The sequence below is a fragment of the Varroa destructor genome, unplaced genomic scaffold, assembly GCF_002443255.2.
Source record: "Varroa destructor unplaced genomic scaffold, Vdes_3.0 BEIS01000001.1, whole genome shotgun sequence".
Lineage (NCBI taxonomy): Eukaryota > Metazoa > Arthropoda > Arachnida > Mesostigmata > Varroidae > Varroa > Varroa destructor.
The window spans coordinates 51,240,706-51,248,055 of NW_019211454.1; positions in this window are offsets into that span (position 1 = coordinate 51,240,706).

Here is a 7,350-nt window from a genome sequence, read left to right on the forward strand (position 1 = left end):
CCTTACCACTTAGCAAACTTAAATCTGTTAGCCCTATTCTTGATTTGCATAGATATAGATTTCTTGAGGAAGTACTTGGCATTATCAATAGTGAAGTGTTCGTCTGGCAGAGACTATATATAAATATAATTAGACAAAAAGCGCTTCCTTACATATAGTTATATTCTCGAATACACTTCCGGTTCTGACTGCGATACTTCGGCAAGTAAAGTAACCAGGTCCCATTTCAGCCAAAACCATTTAAGGGCCCGAACTACAGGTCTAACTTTAATGCGTCCAGCGAGTTTCCGAAAAAATTGCAATAAAATAAAGTCCAGTTGAATAGAACTTTACGTGTTGTGTGTAACAGTATGCACGATTGCACGTCAGCGTCATTTGAATTAGGCTTAATTATTATAATAGTCATATTGTAGAATTGCCATTTGCCGAATGCAAGTACCTATCTGAACTTTCAAAGAATTTATGGATTGACGCGTACCAAAAGGATGAGGTGCTTCCAAGCTTCATGAGGGTTAGTCTCTGAAATGAGATCAAAGCATCTAACCTATCGAAAATCATTCGCCATAGAAAACACTTTTGAGGATATCACAACTTGCAGAACGACATAGCCATACTGCATCACACTATTGACACTTTCTATGACACCAGGCGATGTTAAAAGAAAGTACGATGCGAACATGTAGTTCCTCTATTAACCATTAAGACGAAGTTTAATAAACATGAAATGTGACCAGCTACCGCACTATATCACAGTGGCATAGATAATATCTTTTCAGGTTATATATTATCGTTAAGGATCGTGAATTATAGATTCATTATGGGACCAACATTGTTGTCTGCATATCTCTGATACGCAAATATATACAGTATTTTGAGCAGTTGTTTTATTTTTTTTTTGAGTCTTTATTTGGGCAGCAAAAAAATTTAAATAATTTGTAAATTAAATCTATAATATTCCGATCTCTAGAGAGTGCATACCTTCTTATCAATTAGGATCTACAAGAATAATTGATGGCTGTAAGGTAACAATCCATGACAAGTTGAATACGCTTCTTAGGCGTGCTACTTAACCGATGCTTTGAATCTGCATCGGCCAGAAGGTCAGCTTTTAAGTTCTTGTTATCACACAGCTTCCACTGAAGTAGCTGGTAGACCTCAAACATAAGTTTGCTTGATGACTGTATGCTAAATGTCGTACTAATCACCTATATTATATCTTAGTCCATAACAATGCAAAGGAATAATAATCTAACTTTCTGTAGGAAACAGCGCCAATTGATAACACCTTCGAGGTAGTCGATGTTTAAGTATGCAGGCAAAAATATCCGGCTAGTAGATCAGGGAGCCTTAACAAAAGTACTTTGAGTATAATGGAACGTAAAAAAAGATGAGGTGACATGGCTTGTTAAATCTGGCGTATATGCACGCGCAAATATATATACACATACTAACTACGAATGATATATTAAAAAAAGTAACAATTAATTAAATGAATAGCAAGTTAGGAACTATCTTTTTACGTATTTTTTCGGTCATAGAAATTTGTCGGCGGTGATGATCCTCTACAATTGCGTGAAATTCAAACACTAACTTGAAATGGGAGCTATTATGCCCACATGATACATAACTGTATAGATATATGAGCATCTGAAATGGATTTCTATCATTATCATTATACTCATCATCGAAAGATTATTATCATCATCATTATTAATAAGATTTTTGCATTTTTTAAATAACTGTAACTAGTCCGGCCGCCGCTATCGCTATTGCTATTGCCGGCTAGTAAACGACAGTTGCCTCAATGTCAGAGGTTAGATCAACTGATTGATTGACCGACTGACTGACTGAGACGACAATCTAACCCCCCAGAGCACGTCGCTATATCTACTACTGGTTTGTTGGCTGCGTGGGCGTTCAGCGCGGAGCGTATGTTTGCTATGACCGCCACCGCTGCCTGCAGCAGCCGAGCTAGCCGGGATAATATACTCGTTGGCTGATCCCAGGGGTCGTCAGCTGGATTGGTGTACTCACGAACAACGGTTGCCGATAGGAATACAAATTATGTTGCGGCTACTGGCGTGAGTAAAAAACCCGAAAACAGAATAAAAATACATACCGAACAATCATGAAGGAGAAGATCAAAGAGTGGACAAAAAGAAATCGGCTATACAATATAGCCACGTAGCATCTTTACCTAGCGGTGTTTTCTTCGAACCGCACCGGCCGTACTTATGTAACACAACAGCTCATTTTGCTTTTTAAATTGACGACGAACTTTTATTTTTTCTTCATTTTATCACTCTAACCATCACCATCACCATCATCATTGCAACCATCATTTTGATCCTTCGATTTCATCAACCCGTCTGTCTCTCTCTCTCTCTCTCTCACACACTCGTTCTCGCTCAGTCTCAATTTCTGCACGAACGACTTGTCTTCTAAGACCCTTGCCTTGGTAACGGCGACGATTCAATAGCGAGATAGAAAAAACGTCAATAGACCGACCCACAGACAAAACGATTCCATTGAATGTTTGTAACGAAGTTGCTTTTGGCACCTTCCCACTTCAGCCACTTTTTCCAAGTTCAAATTTTTAACCCACGACCCATGAGCACCGTCGTCATCATCGTCTCAGAGCAAGGCGGCACTTCCTCCGCTTATCGTTTTCCGTCCGATAGTGGAGGTACACGAGGGTAGATACAGCATAGTTCAGTAAGGGCTTCACCGTCGCGGTCAAAGTTTAATGTGTTTCCATTAGTTGGGGCAACAATGCCTGTCTGGATGTTATTACGTTTAGAACGTTGTCAAGTGTATGGATGTGTTGTGAATGGGTCGATTCATTTCGGGATTGTCATGGTCAAGTTCCATTGTCGGTGGGCCGATCGCCCCCACATACGTCAGCATACGATAGCAAGCAAATTCTGGTGACAGATAAGGCGTACCACAAAGGGAAAGCGGTAATTATAGATTACACATAAGAGGAGGATCGCAGTGGCTAGTCGCTCTCGATCGCTCACCGTTGTCTTAATTGGCCGAAACGCAGAACACTGCAGCAGTCGTGCAACGCCGAAACGAAACAGCCGCCGTTAGCTACTATGGTCATACGATAATTACGCGTAAATGTTAATCAGTAGTAATGACGTGACGTCTTTGGTAGGCACAAATAAAGAATTGAAAAGACTCATAAACAGACGGACGGACGGACGTCTCGTCTATCAGCACTACATACGCTTGCGACAATCAACTTTCGTTGCACATATTACGTCAATGAGTCTGTACGTGTTATTAGAATTGGGATTATATAAGGCTGGCCGCTTTGGCCAGAGAATAGAATTAACGGAAACATCGGCGGGGTGGCGGCGCGAGATGACATAGTCAGGCGCGAAAAACACGTAGCACTTGTGTTCTATAGAAAATGTCAATAAGAAATGATAATTGTTTGTGGACGTAATGGAAAAGTAACGGAAGAAACTCTTCGTCTGTCAAAGCCTGAAAAGCTTGGACTTGTCACAGTTATGCAGACGACATGGGTCACGTGGTCGGTCAGTTGTATCGTGAGCAGGCTAAATCGAATAACAGCAGATTGAGATAATAGCCACATAATCCAAAAACACTGTGATATAATAACTTACGTCTAGAGCATCAGGAACAAGGAAAATCTAAGGAATAAGCTTTCTGTTCATTTATTTAGTATAAAAATAAGGCATCATATCACACTTGGTTTGGGATACCGGCCTTGAGATGCCTGAATGTAGGCGTAGCACCTTGATAAGTACGAAATAACAGGTGACGAAAAGCTGTTTTAAGCTGGATATATTTGTACAAGCAAAGATCATGTTTTGTCATTTCCCTTCCAGCGTTATATGTTGAATGATGACAAATACTTGTTTCTGTCTTAAGCTTATCACTTTTTCGGTGTAACGGAACAGCTTCTGTAGATAGTTTCGTGTCGTGAGAATAATAGTTACTATGTAAGTTGTAATCAGGCATCTCGTCTTAAATCAAATTATCTATGCGCCTTAGTGTTTACGCTGCGGCGCTCTTAAGCTTAATTTTAACTCCCTGGAAAAAAAAATACTATTTTGCCGACGAATCGAAAAGATGCTATATTGAGACCGATCAAGGGTTTGACCACTGGACCCTTCGTGGTTTGTCTGCTTTGTTAGAAACGTACCCTCTGTATCTCGATAGTACTACAACCAGCCGAAACTTCGAGCTCTATTTGACTATTTGAACATACAGTGAATATATCTAGAAAAAATTTGCTGCACGTTTCTTTTACCTTATTCATCTATATCTAATACTCTATTAAAAACTGAGCAATGCGCCTAGCAAATTTGAGAAAATTATCAGTTACCACACATGCACGGATACACTCTAACCAGCTCGAGGCAATCGAACTTTTTGGTTTCTTTTAACTAGTTTTCGTCGCGATTGCGGTTAAAATAATATGCCCGTTACCTTGGTGATGTGTGTTACCCTATACGTATGTAATTTTGTGATAGGAGGGTTACGGTTTACGTTGCGCGATAGCTTACGCTTGTGCTACATGAACTATGATGACGCCAGCGACGGCCCAAGAGGGGCCAATAGTTTTGAATGGCGACGGTTTCTGACGCAACGACAGCAAGTTGGTATTGCCGCGGCTGAGACTGAAGGTAATTTTGACGCTATCGGTGTTACCGACGCTAAGGATAGCAGTTACGATCATACTGCTGGTACCTGATCCCGTCCCATTTTTTTGGGCAACCCGTTTCGCCTTCAACGATGCTGACGCTGATCATGATGCTGCTTGCGATACTACCGGTAATGAGGGCGATGGTGTCGGTGGTGGAAATGCGACCAAAACGACAGTCCCCGTTATGCGCTATACTATCAGAGGTAGCGGGGGGAGGTGCGGCGGCGATGACTGCGGAAAGCAAGCGAACAGACTGACCTCTGACACTGCTGCTATAATCAGGCAATGAAACTTTTTAAATAGCCATAGATAAAAGGAGAGTCAACAGCAGTTAACTGAAGCGATAATACAAAATATTTTTACGATGTTTCCCAATTATAATTATGATTGCCGGATGCCCGTCGGCGGAGGTGACGCGTGGCGTCAAATGAGCTCCACTGGTAAGGTAATTTGTTCTTTTTGGTTTTCTTTCGGCACCCACTGCTGCTGGCTTTGCTTCTGCTATTGTCCCATACATATTTCAAATAAGGTAGACGAACTCGATAGTGGATCTTGTCGTAGCGAACCCGTAAAAAGCGTACAAGGACAGCCAGGAAGTAGTTAACTGTTTGTGAATTCCCATTCCTGCAGCGCGCGAAAACAACCATGAGATAGCTGCATGCGTAAACATACGACTGAGATTGATTTTTCAATAGTCGTGATTTGCAGCGTATGTCCTGCATTCCTATGCGAACGCAGCAAGGTAAAGCCTTTGATGCGATCTTTTTGCTTACTTACCGTCATATAAGACGAGGTTATGACGTAAAGCATTTTTGGAGGCTAGCTTTAAGGCAAATATTGGAGCTCAGGTAATAAATCACTGCTTTGAACTTCTTGTGTTCTACCTAGGTAGTGACTCTAGGTATCAATATAAGCAACGGTTTGCGTCAGCAGTGATTGATGCGTGGAATTGGTCACGGAAAAACTTACACATGTATGATAGATATAGTTAACGGCGCACCTAAACAAGTTAAAAGTAATATTTGCCAGGCAAGACATTTCACACCAACTAACTGCTGCTATAATATGTAGAACACATAGGTAACATACACTGTTAAACCTTACCACAGGTCGAGTCTTCAACAACATCTTCGTGGTAACATCTCTTGGTACCGTTATTGCATTTACTTTAAAATCGCTAGGAAATTACGCTTGTGAAATACTTTGTCACTGCATTTGTAACCCACCTAGTATCCACTATCAATTTTACGCTTTTTGACAACCGTTAAGTTCCTTGTGTGATGTTACGACGGATCCTATTAGCCGCGTCGAGTCCGATTGTCGATACGTTCTGGCAGGAGTAACGGAACCTCAACACAATGCTTAAACAAAAAGAAAAAAAATCAGAGAAAACTAGAGAAATGTCGCATAGAAAAATTACGTCGTGTCAACAAAAACGCTAGTATCACGCGATGTCGATATAACGACGGCCTCGGCCAACTACATCGTGCAACTCCCATACAATGAACGTGTAACCAATGTGCGGTTCAATGGGTCAAAACATTTCAAATACTAACAGTCGACTTAATAGCAGGATAACAATCTACGACAATAAGCAAAGTTGGCTAGTTGTAAGACTTGGTCTCAAATCATTCTGTTGAATGTTTCAACTTGGACTAGCACTTTTCTCTAACAGGCGTCTTCTCATTTTCCTTATCGGGATGACGGGAACAAAGCCGGAATGTTCTTTGTCGTTCTTCCATTGCCTATTTTTCCGACTGGGACTTGTAAAGGAATTCTTCTCGTTGTTTCCGCCCTGCGCGGTCAGATCTTACGCAGTGAGCGGTCCTTTGGCCGGTCACTATTAGACACCAGATAGTAGCTGCGGTGCGATTTGGCAATCGATCGAAGCTGGATAATTTCGTAAGCCCCTGCGACTATGAGTAGCTAAATATCGTTTGTGAAACCGTGGACGCATCGTATGGCATACAATTATTTGTCTAGTTGCTTAGACATGAGCTTGTTGTGAATACTGTTATAATGAGCGCGTGTCATATGAAGGGAATAGAATAACACACTTAAGACCCGCGGCAATAAGTATATAGTAACCATCCCTCTCATTTTTCAATTTTTCTATGACTCTTTTCTTCCGGCTCAAAAAAACAAAAAAGTCGCTACTATTTATTGTGTGTCATTTGGCCTATCAGCATTCAATGCAGTTTGACATAAAATTACTTCAAACAGAGGACCGCTGTTTCCACAAACGGCCATTGCCGTTCCCTAAGTTTTCCTATTACAGGACTCAAATACGACCACCAGCAGTTCAGCCGGGAGCAGCGTCGGCAACTTTACTGTTCTTCCGGGTTTTGCACACGCTCGCATATTACTCAGTTTCGGCAAGGGGACGTATAATTAGGACCTCCGATTAGGAGTTACGGGGCAGACATGTAGGTTTCAAAGCTGACGAGGCGACCGCTACTTTAGCTACTGCTATACGACGTCGAAAGCGGGTCCTACGCTTTTCTTCTCTCGACGATCGTTTCAATCTTCATCGTCAATACCTAAATAATAGTGTCCGCATAGCATTCTCATTGATGGCGTGCTGCCGCTACAGACAATCTTGCTGCTGGGCACTTTGCTTTAGCTCTTCGCGTGCCCTTTTGCCCTTTCTGTTCTGTACTTACTTATCG